Genomic DNA, 21,620 nt, shown 5'->3' with positions numbered 1-21,620 from the left:
ATCTGTAATTTTTCATTAGTGTGCAAAAATACATCTAATAAAGTTTAATTTTTAAATTACATATTTTTTATTTATTACTAGGGCAAGGCATTTAATGACCTATAAATTGGTAAAAAATGGCAAAATAAAAAATGCATTTATGACCTAAAAATACAAAAAATGACCTAAAAAACAAAAAAATGACCAATAAAAAGTAAAGCACTGCCAATGAAAATACTTTTAATTACGTTAAGTACTCACTTGATTACTGAACTACATAAAATTTAAAAAAATACATGTTACAGTACTTTGTATTGCAGAAAATTCATTTCAAGTGCACTTTTACAACAATTTTGAATTGCAGTTAACAATCAAAACTTGGCGGAGATTTTCAAACAAAAATGATTGTCTATTGTCTGCTAGTACCGACTTATAAATGGAAAAGCTTCTCTCTACTTCAACGGAAACAATTGGAGCAAACTGAAAGCAAGCAATATCTCCTGGATTTAACTCACAGTCAGGAAGAGAAAAATTGTCACCAGACAAAGCTCTGCCAATTGAACACAATGTTGTGTACCCCCTGTTCTTGCTTAGACAGTTTTTCATTTTCATTGACACTGCATCACCCACTTTACCACATGCACGGCTCAAATCATTCACCACTTTATCCACTATTTGTAGCTGTTCCACTAATGTCACTTGGGATTTTTCCAGTGCAGTTATGACATCAGGAAGGAATTCAAAATTAGTATTTATGTAAGAAAGTTTACCAGCAATTTCTTTATCAGCTAACAGTTCTTGCGCCTTTTTTATTGACACTGACTCACCATTATCAAAAGAATCAACCACTTTTTTCACAACATCTAAATTCTTGCAATAACTGCAAGCTTGGAGCCATGTTCCCCATCTAGTCAAAACAGGTGAAAATGGCAATTGGATTTCTGGAGCTTCTGTTTTGAATGCTGAAATTCGAGAGGGGGCTTTCAAGAATACTTTCTTCACGCATCCAATTAATTTATCCACTTCAGGAAAATTTGCACGTACTTCTTCTGCGACCCGGTGTAATGCATGTGCTAAACACGTCACATGTACCATTTTTGGGTACAGTGCACTTAAAGAAGCAGCTGCTTTCATCACGTAGGGTGCTGCATCTGTTATAAAAAGCAATACATTGGAATTTCGAATCTCATCAGGCCAAAGTATTCTCAATGCATGGTCAAATACTAAGCTGATCGCTGAGTAGTTGACTTTGTCCAGCTGCTCACAATGTAGTAGAAATTGTTCTCCAGGGCCGTGTGCTTCTAAAACTCCAACAATAACATTAGCTACATAATGGCCCATAGAGTCTGTTGTCTCGTCAATGGATACGAATACATTTCTTTCTCCAATCATTTCTCTTATTTTTTTCAAAGTTTTGTCATAGCACCGAGCTATGTATGTTCTTCTCAATGTTCTGGGATCTGGAATTAATTTTCCAGTCTCCTCTTCTACGAAAGTTCTCAGCTTAGGATGATTCAGTTTGTGAAGTGGAATATCAGCCGATAGAAAAGCTTCACATAGTTTCTCACAAAATGGCGAAAACTTTGAACAGAAGCATTTGCTGTAAGTTTACACTGGATTTATTTTCAAGTCTCTGCAGGCCACGTTTATGTTTCTCCCGTGACATGTGTTGTTCTATCGTAAACTTTTTTTCAGCAGCCACTCTCACATCGCAGATCTTGCAGAATAAAATACGACCGTCCGTTGAAAAAATATTTTCTCCATATTTTGAAACAAATGCCTTTAATTTAACACTAGCAGTTTCCGTTACTTTAGGCATTTTGCTCTTGACTTGTTCACACAGACGACTAGAAACAACTGACCACCTCAATTAACAGCATAACAATGCCAGTTTACCTGGAGAAAGGAATCTCTGTGGGAGTGTGGGTAAATTCCTAGAAGTGGGCAAGTTCATTACGCCTTGAAAAATAGGGGTACAAGCTAGCATACGCTCTAAGAATTTGAATAAAATTCCTAGAAGTGGGCAAGTTCATTATGCACATACCTTGAAAAATAGGGGTAGAAGCTAGCAAACATCTACTTAATTCCAAGAAATTGTATTGACAAGGAAAATACTGAATTACAATAAAAATCTCAAATCAAATACAAATAATGTCATAGCCTTCCTAAAAAGTGTAAAAAATGCTCAAAATGACCTAAAAATTGCTAAAAAAATGACATCCGTAAAAAAAATTAAGAAAATGCAAAAAAATGCCCTAACTAATTGCTTTTATTTAACCCAGTTTTTAATGTCATACATTTCCATATATGCTAGCAATGTTTAAACCTTCATAAGAAAAAGATGCAAAATCATTAATTGCCTTGCCCTGTTTATTACATATTTATCTACATATTTTGCCACTTTATGTACAGTACATATTTCTCATTTCCATATTACATAAAATCCGGGCTCTACTGATATGTGTGTCAATTCATTATTATGTACTAAAAGGAAGGTGGGTATAAAGCAGATAATAATAACACATATGTATTTCCTTGTGGAAGTGAAATAAAATAAAGTTCTTAATGGAAAGCTTACAGTCCCAAAGCTGATATGAATATATCTTCTCTACAAAGTAAAGAAGTATGTGTATAAAATTTGATTTCAATAAATGTTTGTCATATGAAGATCCAGTGTTATAACATTTATAAAAGGTCTGTCAGCAACATACATTTTGATTTATGTAACTTATATATACTAAAGTATTACTTACTTTCAATACCAGTACTTTTGTCAGTCTTAGAATCTCCTTGTTTTCCTTAGCAAGACTGTTGTGCAGAATATCTTATAGGAGATCCTCCTTTGAATCAGATAACTGCAATGCACCACTCGGCAGCTATGAAGAAGAAAAGAAACTAGTAATAATTATGCTGGAAAGAGTATGAGGCGTTGTGGATACTTTGTATTAGGAGCAAACTTGAAATCGTGATTCTTTGTTGAGTTCACCCCTACTATACGCAGTGCCTCATATATTCCATTGCTTTTTTAAATCAATTTTCTGTATTTTTCCTTATACAGAGTGGACCGTAAGTAATATCATTAATTTCTCGTTCTCGTTCTGCAAAAGAATTTTACAGTCTAGGAGGATAGGAATGGGGATGCTCTAGGAATACTTTGAACACTACATACAAAATGTTTATACAGCTAGTGCTGACATACTGCGGAGAAATTTTAATTACTTCACTTTCATAAACGAAATAGAATATGTTCAAAACCAAGCTCACAGGCCCATTACTGGTGGAATCAAAACAACTCCATAGATTCTATGAGATTCCTCACTAATATTAACAGAATCAAAATGGCAATAGAAGAAAAAGCACTAATTCAATATGAAAAACTTATTAGATTACCAGGAAACAATTGGCATTCATACAGTCCTTTCTGTAGATTGAAAACTAAAAAAAGTGCCATATCCATGGTTCAAGAATTAAAACAGAAAATCAATATCCCGAATTTAAAAGAAAACTTACAAATTAAACCAAACCCTTTAACTCTATTAAATATAAAATATAATCTAAATTTAACAGAAGAAATACTGAAATCAGAAGTAAACACTGAAATAATGAAACAATTGTCTTTAGAGACAATTAATATTAGGTACCCTCCACAAAACTGGCTTCATTTATACTTGATCTCCTGAGAATAAGGTGCCGGTGCAGGTGTTGCATGCTGTCTCTTCTCACTTTATAGATCTCTTGGATATGGAACAACAAGTTTTGGTGGAGAAAACATTGCAATAAGTGAAAGTCTCAGGAATCTTCTATGCCACATCAATAAATTTAAGAATGTAGTTACATTGTCAGGCTCTAAAGCAGCTATTCTATCAATAACTCTGAACACACACCTTCATCTCAAACAGCAGAAATAACTAAAATGCTCTCTCAATTAATATCACTCAATAAAAGAATTGTATTCCAATGGGTACCATCCCATTGTGGAATCCTGGGAAACGAGAATGCGGTTGCTTTAGCAAAGAAGGGCAGCACTGCTACTTACAGACCTGCTACTAAATCTACGTATTACTCTGTGAAAAGATTTATTAAATATACATACTTAGACTTCAACAAACAAAATTTGATAACACAATCTCAAGGGGAAAAAATGGAACTCTCTGCATCAAAATCCACAGTTAATTCCCGATTTACCACAAAAATCGTCTGTAGCTGCATTTAGATTGGCAACAGGCCATGATTGTGTGGCCAAACACCTGCATAGAATTGGAATATATCAGTCCCCTAACTGCCCATTGTGCAACTGAAACCAAGAAATGGATTCGGAACACCTCAAAATCTGTGCTTCAGTGGCTGACCATGATAATATCTTTGAAAAATATTGGAGTGCAAGAGGTCAAATGACTTTATTGTGAAACACCTGGCGTTAGAAAACAACAATAACAACAACAATCTTACATTTATCCGGATTAAATTTCTGCACATTTAAAGAACAAAACTAAAATTCTTTCAATCATTCATTAACATAATTCATTGCTCTCTTAAATTGACGTAGTATATTGGGAATTAAATCAGTGGCTTTCCCAAAACATGCTATGAAATGTTTCATGTAAAATCATTTTTATCTCCAAAAGGAAGCAAAAACGAGCAAAATTGTATTAAACTGTTTTGTTTGAAATATCTCAAACAACTCCCTGAAATTATTGATAGTACTTACGGTTCACTCTGTGAATATTAAGCTCTATTAGACTCATTGTATCATTTAATGATGTTGAATTGAATATCTGTTCCCTGTGTTTCTTCTGGTCAGTAACAGGTTGGAAGGATATTAATAGAGCCTACTTTCAGATCTCCTATATGTTTAAGCCAGAAAATTTATAGTAAAGCAATTCTTATTTTTTTTTTAACGTGTATGAGTTCTGTTCAACACTAGGTAATAAAGAAATTTGGTCGATACATTTTCAGGCCAGTTTTGTCGTGCATATAATTTCTAAACTACACGACACATTCCAATAAAGTAAATGGAGACCAAGAGAAGGATAAATGTATCCAACATATCATTGAGTTGGAGTGAGTGACATCATCTATCTTCACTGCGGTAAAGGGGAAGTTTAGGCACGAATTGGCAGGTCCCATAGTAGCCTTGGCAGTGTAACTCGAGAATGCAAAGCGATAGAACATTCACAATTGAGAAGCGTTTTTGCTAAACCCGATCGATGCACAAAACTACTTTTCTCAGAAAACGAGTTTTATTGTATACACAGTTTATGTTGTGGGAAGGAGATATTTCTAATCATCCTCTACGCACGGTATGAACCGAGTTGTGCAAAATCTGACTGCATGGGTGATACAGAAGCTAAACATCATATGATTGTGATATATAACTCATTTTCGCAAAATTTTGCATCTATCGAGTTTAGCAAAAATGCTCCTCAATTGTGTAAATGATTCGTAACGAACCAGGCTACAATTCCAATTGAGAAACAATCAATAGTCGACAAGTTAAATAGAAAATATTCCAAAGTGCAATTGAATGAAGAGAGAAAATTCACAATGTCGAGACATATGCAGCGCAAAGGGGAGTGGGAGTACAAGCAATGGGTAGCAAGGGATACAGTACAATGGTTAATGTAGCAACTGACATATTTACTTTCAATGCATACAAGGTTGGGACAGAATTTCATGTAACTTCGAAAACGTTGAATTACATGACAAACAAAACTCTTTATCCCTCGCCATCTGTTGCACATGATTAGCTTAGAACTGCAGACCTGCTGTTAAAAAAAAAAAAACAATCCAAGCATCCCCTGCTTTGTAAATATTAATATTGTAATGGTATGTGTATGAATGATTTGTCTTTGTAATCTGGCAGGATGTAATGACATGTATGATTGCTGTTTATTTATAATTTTAGAGCATGTGCATTCAGAAAAGGATTTTCGATGTGGCAAATTCTGATATGTTTTCTCGTTTCTACATGCACGCGTCGATGGCCCTTTGGCTGCCAGTTCGATGGTGTAGGCTGGGTCAGTCTGTAGTTGACTAGAGCTGGAGCCATCAGCTCAGACCGGAAAGGCTTGGTGTCTGTGTTTGGGAACCATATATCTCAACCTATGATGTGAAGGTAAACTGGACACTGTACTTGGATTTTTCTCTAAAACTAATTAAATTATAGCCCAGTGAGTTGTTTTTGTGCATATTGTGGGATTTTGGTGAAATTATTTAAATTCTAAAATATGTTTTCCTCTTCCTTTGAAGATCGGCCGTGGTACTTAAAGATTTTGCTAGGCTGAAATGAATCCACATCGTTAGTCTGCATGATGTAATGATTAGTTAAGATTGTGATTTATTCTGATAGAATAACAAAGATCATGAGCTGATTATATATAGATATGAGATGAATAATGTTGAATGACTGAATTTTAATTTTATCGTTATTGTTAAAATAAATTCTCAGTGTCAGTTTAATGTTGCTCAAAAACAAACACAATTTTGTACATTTAGCTTGTCTAATTTTTCAACATTATGAAACTGGTTTAATCAAAGGTTTTGAGGTTTAAAGAGAATTGTTGGTTTAAGGTTGAGTTTACTTAGTGAAAAATAAAGTTTTGATACAAACTGCATATTTCGTAGTATAAGAATTTATTATAATCTTTGGTAGAAAAGGATAACTACAGTACTGGTATCATGTTACCATAATATTACTCATCACCTGGCAACCCTGTGTGTAGCTACATATCGTCGTTGTTCCTGCAATAAATCCTATGTGACTTATTTATCGATTTTCAGATTTTTTTTCTATAAAATAACTTAAATAGTGATACAGCAAATAATAAAATCTCCTATATGTAATCATATTTCTTTCTTTCGAAAATGTAAGAATTCACTATCCCCTACGTACGATGATGAATAAATGTGTTTTTTCCTCCTACTGAAAAATTGTGTATTTTGCACATAGGAGTTATTGCAGAAACAACGACGATATAAGTCACTCAGCTGAGTGCGCTCCTAGTATAATGGCAGTTGACATTGTACATATACGTCAACATATATGCCTAACTTGGAGTCAGGCCATAAAGAGAAACATTGAAGGAAGAGAATTCGGTCTGGTGCTGTGGATTGAATTCGGCATAGCTCAGTGGTCAGAGCGCTTGGTACGTAGAACCAAGGACCCAGGTTTGATCCCCGGTGCTGGAGCGAATTTTTCTCCTCAAATATTAATTGTCAATATTACAGAGAATATTTTGTATGACAAATTAATAAATCTATAATATTCTCATAGCTAGCAGTGCATATGTCTGCACAGATTACTGTGCACTTAACTGCTGAATCCCGGCCAAATAAGTCACTCAGCTGAGTGCACTCCTAGTATAATGGCAGTTGACATTGGACATATACATCAACTAACTTGGAGTCAGGCCATAAAGGGAAACATTGAAGGAGGAGAATTCGATCCGGTGTTGTGGATTGAATTCGGCGTAGCTCAGTGGTCAGAGCGCTCGGTACGTAGGACCAAGGACCTGGGTTCGATCCCTGGCGCCGGAGCGAATTTTTCTCCTCAAATATTAACAATGAATTTACTTTGATATATTTTGAATTTTAAGGTAATTTCAATAATATATGAGGTGTACGAACAACACTGTTATACAATGTATAAGGATCATGTGCAGAGACTAAGTAGAAGGCAGAGAATAGGAAAGATTTGAGAATGCTGGGTTTGCAGTGAAAGGCCTGCCCTTGGGCAGAACATTTTGTGTGTGTGTGCTTGTGTGTGTGTGTGTGTGCGCGCGCGTGTGTGCGTGCGTGCGTGTGTGTGTGTTTTTTTTGAGAAGCCTCTTACAAATCCTGAGGAATTGAAATGAGAGAAATTTTAGCAGTCTATATATATTTTTGGGGAGGCTAAAAACAAACCATCATCTTTCTTATCATTCATCTCGGGGAAGGATTACAGCAAAGAGAGAAAATACTGCAATGGAAGAAAACTGTATTTGCAAGAATTTTACAATGGACACATATTTAACATACCTTGCTGTATAATGGCAAAGAACATAATTTTCATGATATTTTTATTTCATATTTGGAATTACGTTGGTAATTTTAATAATCTTACTTCACAACTTAATACAACATTAGCCAATATTTTAAGAACTTTAATTGAGTCACATTAGAAAATGTTGGTCATACCTGACTATATTCATCAGAAGTCAATATTCGGTCACTCTTATATGGTATTTCATGAGAAGTCCCGGTACGTGAAGTATGATGTTCAAGATTAGGTTTCTGAAAATATACAGAATTTGATATTATAAATTTAATAAGAGTAATTACAATACTCATTGGCCACTCCACAAAAAGTATTTCACATCTAGGTCTACAATATTTTTTAATAGATATCATTGATCGTCCAGCACTGTAGCACTATATCTATGAGAAAATAAATAAGATAATAGTAAGTAAATAACAAGGAGGTGAGCCAATTTTATAGGTCCATCTGTGCCAGAAAAAGAATGTTTGAAAACAGTTATTCGATACATTTATAAAATTATGTGTTCTTCATCAGATGAAGTGGATGAATCTGAAGGGTCTAGTACAGGGATTCGAAACTCATAAGTAGGGGTGAGATATACTTTGGCTCACCGCTGGCTATGTGTCGCCAGTGGCGTATTTGAAGGCAGTTTGTAAGTAACACAATGCAATACAGAACACTGAAATGAAACGAAATGATTAGCCTAAAAATGTCCCGTTAAGGGCAAAGGCCTCCTCCTATAGAGGGAGAGCTCTATTTGTCTCACACGGTGAGCTACTCCGCGTAAAAGGTGTTTACATGCTTGAAATTGTTCACTTGATTCACATTCTGCATTGTTTTGATATTGTTCGCTTGTTTCTGTCGCACTGGTTTTAGTCGCTGTTCTCTTGTCTTCTTAGGTTTTTCCAGTCTTCCCTATTTCTTGCTCTGCTTGACCAATGGCTTCCTACACGTTCACTGAAGAGGTCGGCTGATCTTCTTCTTGGTCTTCCGCGTGATCTCTTGCCAATGCTGGGGTCACATAGTGTGACTTTCTGTGTCCATCTTCCATCTCTAAGTCTTGCAACATGGCCTCCCCACTTCCATTTGGTGTTGGTGGCTTGCAGTGCTGGATCTTAAATTGCTGACATCTTTTGTAGCACTTCGTTTGGAACTCTGTCCCTCGATGATAAGCCTAGTATCCTTCTCAGCATCTTCCTTTGTAAGATTTGGAGACTGTTACGAAGTTTGGCAGTGAGAGACCATGTCTGACACCCATATAACAGTACAGGAGTTACGCAGGTCTCCAATATTTCTATTCTGAGTTTTTTGCTGAGTGTTCTCTCCAGTATGATAAACTTGAGAGTCCAGAATGCCTTCCCTATAATAATATAATAGAGACAGTCACATAATATTATTATTCGTGGTGCACATGTTCTGAAGAGGAATGCTTATACGTTTTAGCTTTCACCAGTTTGTCAATATCGGGGTGAATATCTGAACATAATGTGAATTGGGACACTGAATGAAAAATCAGTTAATCTGCTGCATATTTATTTACGTGGTTATTTAACGACGCTGTATTAACTACGAGGTAATTTAATGTCGATGGAATTGGTGATGGTGATAGATGAATTTGGCAAGATGAGGCCGAGGATTCGACATAGATTACCTGACATTTGCCTTACGATTGGGGAAAACCTCGGAAAAACCCCAACCAGGTAATCAGCCCAAGCGAAAATCGAACCCATGCCCGAGCGCAACTCCGGATTGGCAGGCAAGTGCTGCTGCGTATGTCGATTTTAATGATATCATCTTGGAAAATAACTTGATGACTCAGAACGAGACTGTTATAAATCAAAAATAGAGATTTTTCAGTACAGCCATTTAAAGTTTTCCATTTTGATTACACAACTTTTAACACTATATCACTTCGGAATATGTATTGTATATTTTTTACGTGTTAAATATTACAGTACCTGGTTAACTAGTGTCAGCCTGTTATGGGCCATCTTCAGAACTCTGAAACTAGTTAACCAGGTATTGTAATATTTAACACGTGAAAGATATATAATACATATTCCTAAAGTTTTCCATTGTAGATGGTAAATCACATAATCATCTCACAGCAACGAAAATTGGTATATACATTCATTATTGTTGTAGAAGTTTATTGAAATATTAATTTTGTCGGTATTTATTTTATATAATTTTTATGTGACTTTTTTTTAGTTTTAACACTTTCGCATTAAAATATCCAGACAAAACTTCTCAGATATAACTGTATTACATAATATTTTATTATTTGCAACAGGTTTTTCCTTATATGACTATGTAATAAGTTCAGATAATACAATGGAAAAATATGACAAATATAGATTTAGAAACAAAATGAGAGTGGTTGGTATCAGGATTATTACAACAATAAAAAGAAATAAATTACACCAACCATGATGACTACAATAACAATAATAATAAATAAATTGCATCTTGTAGTGAGAAAAAGCATGTGTTTATTTGTTAGTCAAATGTAGCTCTATTTTCTAAGATGTCTGGTGTATCTAGTTCATTGACTTTGTACATATTGACTTTTCTCTTGACCAATTTCAGTACTGGTACCTATTGAGTTGGCAGTATAATAGATCCTTCTTTAAAAACTCTTCCCACCCCCATCGTTCAATAGTAGAATGCACAGAGTCATTCTGACTCTGGGTATGACTTGTGATTAAAAATTTCTGTGCTATGACCAGGGAATGGAAGTTCATGCCCTAAAAACGTGAAGAATATGTATGCATTTATGCCGTAAAAATAGATAAATATGCTACAAAATATGCATTATCAGTCTGAGATTATTTTAACAGAATAATAAGGTACCGGTATAGGTAACTTACGTTTAATCTATGGATTTTGAAGTGATTGCCTCATTGTTGAATGCTCCATTTATGCTGTTACAGTTCACAACTAAGCAGTGACGTATGTTTTCTGTTGTCATTCTTCGCCTGTTGTCTCTCAGCATAGCTTTGTAGCGTGAAAAACTTCGTTCTACGTCACAAGAAGTAAGAGGGGCTTGCGCAAAAGCTGGAAGCTGTTCTATAGAAAATTTTCTTGGTTTTTGGGGTGTTTTCCCTTCAAGAATATCTTGAATTTCTTTAAGTTGATAATAACCAGGGTTTTTGGAAAGAATATTTGCTGTTTTCTCGTTCACTTTATCTCCTACATTTCCTGGAACTGATATTAAACTGGCTATTGTTCTATCGAAATCTGCTAAACACTGCAGTAAAGGAATACCAATTGCTAACTTGAGAGGCTCCCTATGAGGGTGTGATCATTACATTCAAAATTCATAAACATAAATTAGTCGTGTTTACGAGGTTACACACTTTTAAAAATGAGAGAAAGACTAATAAACATACATAATATGCAGTTTCCCTGCATAAATGTTAAAAATATGATGCTTTTATAAATAAAGGTAAAATATGCACTTTTATGCACAATAAAAGTAATATCATTGTATTCGGAAATTTGTGATTCATGTAGATAATCTTTCAGCATATTCACACAACGATAGAGAACAAATATGCAAATGCATGAAATTCCTTTCCCTAGTTATGACATTAATATGACTCAGGTTAGTTACGCAGTACAAAAGTAATGAGGCAATGGATTTGTTCTTGTTTTGTCCAGCACAATTGTCTAAAAATAAAATTACCTGGTTTTTTACTGTGTTGGGCAAAGAAGTAAGAAATTTATAGAGACATGTGTCAATCTGATTTGAACCTCTTTTGGCCAAGCCCTTATATCAAAAATAACAATGGCCCTGGCCAGTGGCGAGGCGTGGGTCCAAGAGTAGGGGAAGCTCGTCTATAGAAGGGTCTTTTCCAAATTTTGCCATAGATTATATAAATTTAATTGCTTTCTGAATTATGTTAACATTTTTATAAAACCTGAAAATCCTTACCTTATTTTTTGAAGTTGAGTTCAATCCTCCGACTTTTGTTGGCGAAGATATCTATGACGTCATCATTAAATGTCGGTATTCTCCGTAGTTTTGCAAGCAAAGCCTTCTCAATGCTAAGAAGAGCAAGTGACGACAATCTATCTTGACCTTGAGAGTTTCGAAGATATGTCTTTATGCGCTTCACCGTTGAAAAAGATCTTTCAGCAGAAGCGCTAGATGCTGGGATGGTTATAATGAGTTGGGCAAGCCTGTATACTTCTGGGAGTACGTCCGTAAGATCAGAATTTATTAAGTACCTATACAATTCAACGATACTCTCTTTGTGCATATGTGGTTCTTTATACAATACAGATAGCTCACTTCTCAATTTAGGGAAGTCAAAGAAGTTACCATAACTCTCTTTTAGATTTGAAAGTTCATCTTCCGGAAACTTTTTTTCAAAATTGTGAAAATTTCTGACATCTAAAAGAGGGAGGAACTTTAGCTTGGAAATGTCACTGAATCTGTGGTTAATGTTAGCATTCATAACATCAGTTATTTCGAAAAACAATCTTCTATATGAAGATTTCCTATCATCGCCTGAAACATTTTCTAGTCTAGCTCTCTTTGTGCGGTTTGTGGGCAGCAAGTCACTTTCTAACTGAGAGGTGACGATTTCAGTTTTACACCATATAGAGCCGAAATCTTCTCTGAGCCGTGTAAGATGAACAGTGAAGTTATCAATGCTCTTTATGCAGAAACTAATATCAAGAATTTTTTTTGAAGAACTTGAACGAGTGCATCAGAGTGGGGGAAAATTGAAGCGAATACTACAGGAAGGAAGTTGAAATCAAAGTCTTGCAATTTTGAAAGCAGGCCTGCAGCTAAAATAATCGTATCAGAATCTCATTTGTCGGAATTTTCATTTATGGACATAAATAAATCGCGTAAATCAATTTTGTATTCATACACAGTTTCTAGGAGCCTGCTGTTATAGTTCCATCTTGTGGGAGCTAAACTGGGAAATCGTTTTCTTATTTCAGTATCTAGTGCTTCTGTCCTCTTTTTAGATTTGGAAAAGAATGTCACGAAACCTGTGAGAGTGATGAAAAATATCTTACACTGTTTGATGTAACTAACAGCTTGTGATAGAACCAAGTTCAATCTATGGGCGTAGCAATGCACAAAAATTGCTTGGGGACATTTTTCGCGCACCCGAACTTGAAGCTCGCTGTGTTGTCCTGCCATAACGGCTGCTCCATCGTAAGTCTGAGCAACTAACTTTTTCTCACAATCAAAGTCCATCAAAGTATTGAAAACATGCTGAGCTAGGGCATTCGCGGAACGGTCCTCACTTATGTTCCTAAAACCTAGAAATCTTTCCTCAATACTACCGTCAATGTTCACATACCGAATTACGGTCGACAGTTGTGATTTTGTACTGATATCTGTCGTTTCATCCAAGATAACAGCGACAAAGGGGGCTTGACTTACATCTTTCTTAATTTCTCGATATATGTATTCTGAAATGGATGATATGATGTCATTCTGAATATCACTTGACAATCCTGAAAAAACTGTTGAATTATTTAAATGAGCTTGTAGTTCGGGATCCATCTCTGCCCTTTCGTGTAATAATTCAACATAATTTCCCCTATTTATAGAGTTTGCTGACTCATCGTGGCCGCGAAAAGCTAGTTCTTGTTTCCCCAAGAAACACGCAACTTTAATAAAATGAGTAACTAATCTCCTGTTTTTTTTTAACAGTTTCATTGTGGGCCTCAATAGACGAACGTAAGTGTTCATTCAAGCTACGTTCTATTCGTACTTTTCCGAACTGTTTTAACTGGATTTGAGCTTGTATATGACTTTGAGAAAGTGTATATCTTTTTTGAGCTTTATGAAAATTAGTCAGGTCATCGAAACCTGCTTTAGACCAAACATTTTTCTCATTGGAGAACAATAGACAGGGCCAGCAAAACAACTTTTGTAATTTACTACAACCACATAACCACGATGTTGAATCGTACATTTTCATATTAAAGTGGCGCGTAAATACTTTACGTCCTTTTTGTTGAATTTCTAGCTTAAGATTACCCAAGGGCCTACCACTTTGAATTCTATTCACTTTATCTTGGTGACATAATGAACTGAAACTCTTCTGCTCAATAAGGTGGTCAACTGAACAGCAGGGAGTGGAAGGCGAAGTGAGACGGGGAAGTGAGTTACTGTTACATGCTGGAAGCACGCGGCCGACATCTGAGTTTCCTGCCTCCATATCAAACAACACTATGATCACTCACAACATGAATTCAGAAGAACTTCTGTCAATACTAGGATATGGATGGAACAGGTGAAATCATATTAATATAAAGTTTTTCACTTCAACACGCAAACATCTAAATAACCATGAAAAATAACACTTTACATAGCACCAACACGTGAACTGGCCACTGCGAATGGGGACTCTCTGCTTGGTGTAGCGTCTCCAAGTCTCCAAGCAGGCAGACGCGGGCAGTGGAGAAGTGAGGGTGGTTAGCTGTGGCGAATAGTGGAAATGCAGGGAGGCGCGGGCAATGGAGTGTGGGCTAGGTTAAAAGTGGCTACTCGGCTAACCTACCGGTCTCACTCTAGATTCCATTCCGTGAACGAAATTCATATTTAACGGAAATAGACGCAATTCCGCAATGAGAGATTTATGTTATTGGACAAAACAAAATAAAAATAAATGAAATAAAATCGTCAGTATTACAAAGCAGAAGAGGAAGCGCCGCTTCCAGCGCGTCTATGGACGCTTCGCCACTGGCCCTGGCTGTTTGTGATTTTGAGATATTCAAGGTTAAAGTTGAATACACACAATTGATTCTGTGTTGTAGTCAAGAATAATATTGCATTCTGTGGGCTTTTTACTGAACTATGGAGTTAATCACTTTGATCACTGAAAATAATGGTCAATTTAATACATTGCCAACTTAGAAACTCTGAAATAACCAGAAGTGGAGTTAATCATGTTGACATTTATATATATAAATTCCCCCCCCCCGCTGTTATTTATACTCGCTTTAACATATTTGGTGACATCGCGAGTTAATCTTCTGGGTGAAATCCGAAGGCCTGTGTACTATTGTTGAGACTGGTTCTATTGTTGTGAACTAGATGGCGACTGTATATGTATTACTGATTTGTTATGAATACGATTTAGATGATGAATGAGGCCGGTGATTTTCAAAGACATTGTGGCCCGAATTTCCTGGCATTTGGCTTACGGTTGAGGGAAAATCCTGAAAAAACTCAACCAGGAAATTCAACCCGACAAGGAATCGAACCCGGGCCCTCTGCGTAAGAGACCAGCATGCTGACCCCTACACCACAGAGGTGGTCATATTCATATATTGTGAGATTGTAACAGGACAGTTTTCTTTTATAATATAAAGATGAACACTCACCACAAGATGAAAGAAGTAGCCTACTACCTGAAGATCAGAGTAGCACAAAACTTTGCTTGGAGCCTGTTTTGCTGATTCATTATCTTTAGTCTTTGTAGCCCTTGATGTTTCTTTCCTTTATATCTCTATTATAACTTTCTTGCAGGTTTAATTTCTCTGTTTCTGCACTATTCTTATATGCAGTATATACACAACATTGATCTTTCTTAGGGATATAAAATATGAAGGATTAAAGTGAATTAAATACTGATCTGTAAGAACATGCACGATGATTAATATTTCAATACTACTTCGATGGTGAAGACAAAATTAATAACCACATTGTTTTTAAATAATGCAGGCAGCAGTATGCTACCATTATTGTAAGTACTGCAAGGTGTGCAAAATTTAAACTCGAAGCATGGATATTTTCAGTACGAAAGTGTTACAAGTCAAAATGGAACATTGCTTTTAGCAACAGTTGAGAATGGAAAACTGTTACAACGTAAAATATAACACTTTCCAATTTAAAAAAAAGACTAAATAGCATAACTTTAAAACTGTTATATGTGCATTTATGTCCTAGTAGGAAATTTTTAGAGTTGTAACAGTCACCCTCATCTAAAGATTAAGAAGATTAAAATTGAGATAAAACCTAATAATTTTACCCTTCTAGGGAGAAGATCTAAAAATATCAATATTCATGCACGGACATAAGAATTATAGAAACACATACTTAGTGGTCAATAATAATAATAATAATAATAATAATACATTATTAAGCATGACAATTAATGTTTCTATATACTCCTAATTGAACCGTTGAGCAAAGTAAACATAATATTACATTTTGTCCGAAAGAACAAGAATACGATACGACCTCTTACTGCTTGTAGAGACAGAGTTTGTAGAGCGACATAATACCGCTACTGCTTGCCTTCAGTACGTGAATGAAACACACAGCAATGCACAGTAAACTCCTCGTACCCGTTTAAATGTCTATGATTACACGATGTAATCACGACACCCACTTTGGTCACCGCTGTTCTAGAGGAAGAGAGGAGAGGATGCGTAACTATTTTGTATACCAACGTACCAGAGTAATGTAACCCGACCCCAGTGGTCGAGCTTCGAGCCCCAAAGGTCCAAAACTTAGGGTTCTAATAATTTAATATTAATATCATTATAATACACGAGTAAGAATCATTCTGGCCAGAATATAGTCTGTGATTTATCACTAAGAAAATAACTTATGACTTTGTCATGCGTCTTATCGCCTCACGAGTGTACGAGTCACAGTTGACCCTAGCTGGACTCATATAGGATGACACCCCATCACGGGGCCATGACTGTCAATATGCAACGTCATTCTGTCAGACCATGTAAGTTTGACACCAGAATTGACACGTGACCCAAGCCTGGAAGAATTCAATAAAACTGATGGTTTTCAGCCACTCACCCTCTTTCGTTTAGCTGTCGTCGAAGTTGTAATAACTGACCAGCAGGCTTCACGTCTCAAGTCTTGGGTTCAAACCCTGACTGATTACCTAGCTGACATGTAGTTCAGTCTAAGGGAATTGTACATTTCAGAACCGGCTATACAGGATTGAAAATAAACCAAGTATCATAAAACCTGGCTTCTCATTTCGGTTGAATAAGATATCACACAGCGCGAAGTGAACCAACGGAACCGTGGCTTCAAGTTTGCGATATACAAATACTTGTTAAGCTGCAAAACTTAACTCCTGTACCTGCGCTGTGACGTCACATATACTTTGTTGTATCAGACAACCTCATTCCAGTTTATAGGTAGCTGAATTACAAAGCCTAATTATTATTATGGGGTGTATACAGCAGTAGCGGCTCGTGCCTGAAAAAGTAGGTGAAGCACAAAATTGTTGCAAAGTTTTCAAAGCCCATGTAGGCTAGTTGCATTGATAATCGGAACTCTATGTAACTAAAGTAATTCCCTCCCATAAATTCCCATGATATTCAATCGTGAAAGTGATTTCATTGCATTTATTTCTGCCAGTTATCAATACACTTACCGGTACATGTAAATTAAGATATGAAGAGTCCACTGCAAGAATGATGGATGTCATTTGGAATACATTTTTCAGGAGAAACAATTGAAAGTTTTGAAATGCTTAGCGCTCAAAGCTTAACTGTGATTTTCCGATCATTACTGGACAATGACTATCAGTGTTAATGCCATATAGGCCTAACTCTCTATGTATATTCTATATGTCTTAAGCTATGCATTGACAGTCTTGGTTCATTTTCGACAAGAAAGTGACGTCCATCATTCTTGCAGTGGACTCTTCATATGCTTATTGCTTACCTATCTTGTACACTAAGTTGATTCTCCATCTCTTCAGGGCTGCGAACCTACCAATAACGTTCCCATGGAGGGGCTGTGATTCCATCATCTTGTCCAACATATCTTTTTGGAGCGAAATATTCCCTAACGCTGACAGTCTTTACTGTGACATTGAGTTTCTTTGTTTTGTTTTTATTCGTTTTAAACACGAGAAGCTCCTCTCGACCGGTACGCTAGTAAGACGGTAGTATTAAAATGAGGGAATATAACTTATACACTTCTCCAAATACATCTTTGTGTCACGAAGAAGTCTAGCACTTTCTTAACTGGTATATTCCTATATTCACTGTTCTGGTATAAAATTCAAGTTCAGTTTTTGGAACCTGCGTCTTTTTTAATATGTTCAAATAGCTAGCTTATAGTGAAAAAAGCGGATCATGTGGGAAATTTATACTATAGGTAATTGTCAAATTTGGAAATATCAGCAAGGCTGACGAAACGAAGTTTTTCTAAATCCCCAAATCTTTTATCGATCTGCATGATGATGTTGTCAATGATCTCAAAGAACAATATCTTGTAATTACGATCATGTTCTACATCACTTTTTCCACTGTAGCAGCAGTCTGTACCTTCTCCCTGAGAATTCACTTCTACTTTTTGCTACGTTCAAAATTCTAGCATAGTCAGTAGGCCATCTGAAATTTCCACATTAAGCGATGAAGTGCTTTCGTCATGGCCCCGAAATGATAATTCCTGCTTGCTTAAATACAAAGCAGTGTCGATGACTGACCGCATAACATGTCTGTTTAAACAAACATTTTCAATATATTGCACTAACAATAGCCTAGCATTTTTTTCAGGTTATTCCCAATAGTGTTAATATTTTTCTGTAAATTTTTGAACTGCAGCACGCACTTTAAAAAAATGTTCTGCCGAATTTTCATGTTTTTGTAGAGCAAGACTAACATTATTTTAGAAAATCACTGAATCCAGTTTCATTCCACACATTTTTTTAACTCAAAGTAGTAGGCATGACTAACAAAATAGTATTTCAATGTAGTGGCTCCCACACAACCACTCACTGATGCTTGCAGTACCATGAAGTTTTAAAATTAAGTTCGTATGATTTACCAGTTTGTGAGTTGAACTTTTTACAGTTTATGTCTAAAATTGGTTGAGTTCTGTCTAGAAACAATAGATATATCTCTTATACTGCTCACACCAGCGATTAAACGAGGTTTGAATTAATGTACACACTGTGTTACTGAACGGATTCATTTTCACATTGCAACATAACAATACAAAAACTTATATGGTAGGTCCTAACACACTTATTAGAAATTAATTAAAAACTGAAATGCACTTAATATCTTCACCTAATAAAGTGATAAGTAAAATAAATTATATTTTAAAAATTAGGCCTATCACAACTTAATAGCTCGACATAGGCCTGTGGTGTAGTGGATACTCTGTTGCTATCTTCGGGATTGTGGGTGGGGTCCTTGGACCCAAGGAGACGAAATAACGTAGAGTAGAATTTCTAAGTTGAGTAAATAAATGTAAGATGGTTTATTCTGGTATATAATCCTGGTACGTCTGTCACAGGATCACAGACGTACTTCACACAAGCAATGATACAGAAAGACATTATTTTCTCCTTTACACGGATATTTATAGACTAACTCTCAAAGTCACTCAAGGATTAGATCAAAGTACAATTCTGATGAAATGGTCTCAAAAGTTTCGTGGAGATCTTTCGAGAGTGTTCTATCAATAACTGATGCAACATACCGATTCAGTATCATCATTGTCTGTGGTTCAGGGTTCGATATTACGCTGGAAGAATGATTGAATTTCGTAAGAATAAGTTGGCGTAACATCGGCGTAACACCACACCTTCCCCCTATTTTAAAAGTTTAATGCTATAGCTGTAAACTTTTTTTTTTTTTGCTGTTTCCAATTTAAAGGTGTACCTTCGTAAAGGTTTTAGAGAGGTTTCTTCACTTTCCGTTTCCGCGGTAAGTGAAGGTAAAGAGTGGATTTCTGAAGCTCGAGATGCTACTTACTTCTCGATACTTCCACCTTCATTTTGTACAGTGATGATACTCTATGGACAATTTCTGATACTAAGATTTCTCTTGTGTGCTCTCAACAGGTTCTAGGTTTACATTTTCTTATTAACTATTATGTTCCTGTTCGACAGCACTCATAACAAACACATTATCCATATAATAATCAGAGCAAGGAAAACAATAAGAATAGTGAATTTCGAAGTATCTAATTAAAAAGTATTAAATTTTGTGTCTTGTTCATTAATGAGTATTCCACCTCATCCATTTTAACACTAGCCATTACCAAAAGATCAAGAGAAGATATAAGATTATCAAGTTGGATAAGATCTGATAATTTCCCTTAATATTATCCAATTTACTTAAAAACAAACAACAATCAAAATTAATATTAGCATTTCCTCTAATAACCAATAATCATTAATATTATTTAGCAGTTAGAATCACATCTTGTATACTCTTACTTTGTACATATGATATAGACTTGTGTGTAGTCAAATCTTTACATTGTAATGCAAGACACAGTTTGTCACGTCCTTCTTAAATTTTAGCACACGATGTTCACATAATCGTTAGTTGTAACCTTTGTATTTCGATGTAACAGAGTTGTTCCACAATCACTATTGTCAACAGAAATGTTAATTGATGTGATTTCTGCACATACATAAAAATAAACACTTTCTTGTTCACAACACATAAGATCTTCTAGATTAACTTTTCCAAATTTTTGTTTTAAATCGTCCACAATCATGAATTCTTTCCCGTTACTATGAAGAAACTTGTTTGGTTACCATGTCAATTTTCAGTGAAAGATAAAGCTTTATACAATACACACATATTATCTTGCAATAAAGGTTTCTTATAACATACACTAAATATTGATCTTGAGTTTCTTATAACATACATTGATTTTGGGTATATATTACAGGTTTAATCAGGGTCAAAATTTCCAAGTTACTTAGGATGGGAAAAACCAAAACTTCTGGCACTTTCTGTTGTTGCAATAATTCGGTAAATCTAGCTATTATTAATATTTGGGGTTGGAGAATGTCATCTTGAGAATGCAGGTAGACATCTATCAATTGATGAAACACCTGTTGACACTCTTCAATACCTCCCTGAATTGAAAGTATGTACATATTTAATATCATTATCACTTCTAGTTCCTTTTGTATCTTTTGAATGATATTCCTTAACTGTTTTCCTAACGCTACTATACTTTCTTTAAATTTGCTTCACTGCGATTAATACTACATAAAATAACATTTATTCCTACTAATACAGATTTAGTTATAGTCAGTTGCTGCTTTCTCAAGTGCAAAAATTCTCTTTGTTCTTTTTCTAATGTTTGGATATGCCGTTATATCCCCTTACATCATTCTGTATTAAGGTACTAAGTATGAATCTTAAAGCCCCTCCTACAAAATTTAAAACACCTCTTCGAAAACAAGTGTTTTTCTGTTTTTCCAATTAAATCTGTCAAAACACCTTTTAATCTATCACTGCTCTAACTTTAGACTTAAAGTAATAAGTACTAGTTTCATGGTCCATTCGCGGATACCATGTTTCCGTTTTTATTTCCTCACAAATTTGCCTGAATCTTATCATTACATCTTTTGTATTTTGCTACAGTTCTTTAGTAGGTTGCAAGTCTACATAAGTTATTAAACTCCATTGCGCTGGATAGAACTGGATAGTACCTATATTGTCGAAATATATTCTTGTTGTTGAATCCATCACTCCTATCCTGGCCACATCCTCTCCTATGGCTAGGTCCTGAGGCTTATAGTGTACGAAGAAGAAAACGATCAGCGATCCTGAAACTTACGACATGCGAAAACGATCGATCAGCGATCCTGAAACTATCAGTGATCCTTAAACTAATAATGCCCAC

At 35.5% G+C, this 21,620-nt stretch overlaps 1 long non-coding RNA gene across 1 annotated transcript; it reads right to left on the bottom strand.

The window, feature by feature from the left end:
• Positions 1 to 2,738: 2,738 nt before the first annotated feature.
• LOC138711550 (uncharacterized) lies at positions 2,739 to 12,280 on the bottom strand. Its single transcript, XR_011335375.1, has 3 exons — positions 11,934 to 12,280; positions 8,155 to 8,250; positions 2,739 to 2,855 (listed from the first exon to the last, which is right to left on the bottom strand). It is a non-coding gene; the product is annotated as an uncharacterized lncRNA (long non-coding RNA).
• Positions 12,281 to 21,620: the final 9,340 nt, after the last annotated feature.

Source organism: Periplaneta americana, chromosome 13, assembly GCF_040183065.1.
Source record: "Periplaneta americana isolate PAMFEO1 chromosome 13, P.americana_PAMFEO1_priV1, whole genome shotgun sequence".
Lineage (NCBI taxonomy): Eukaryota > Metazoa > Arthropoda > Insecta > Blattodea > Blattidae > Periplaneta > Periplaneta americana.
The sequence above is the reverse complement of the archived record's forward strand: the minus strand, read 5'-3'. Positions and strand labels throughout refer to the sequence as shown.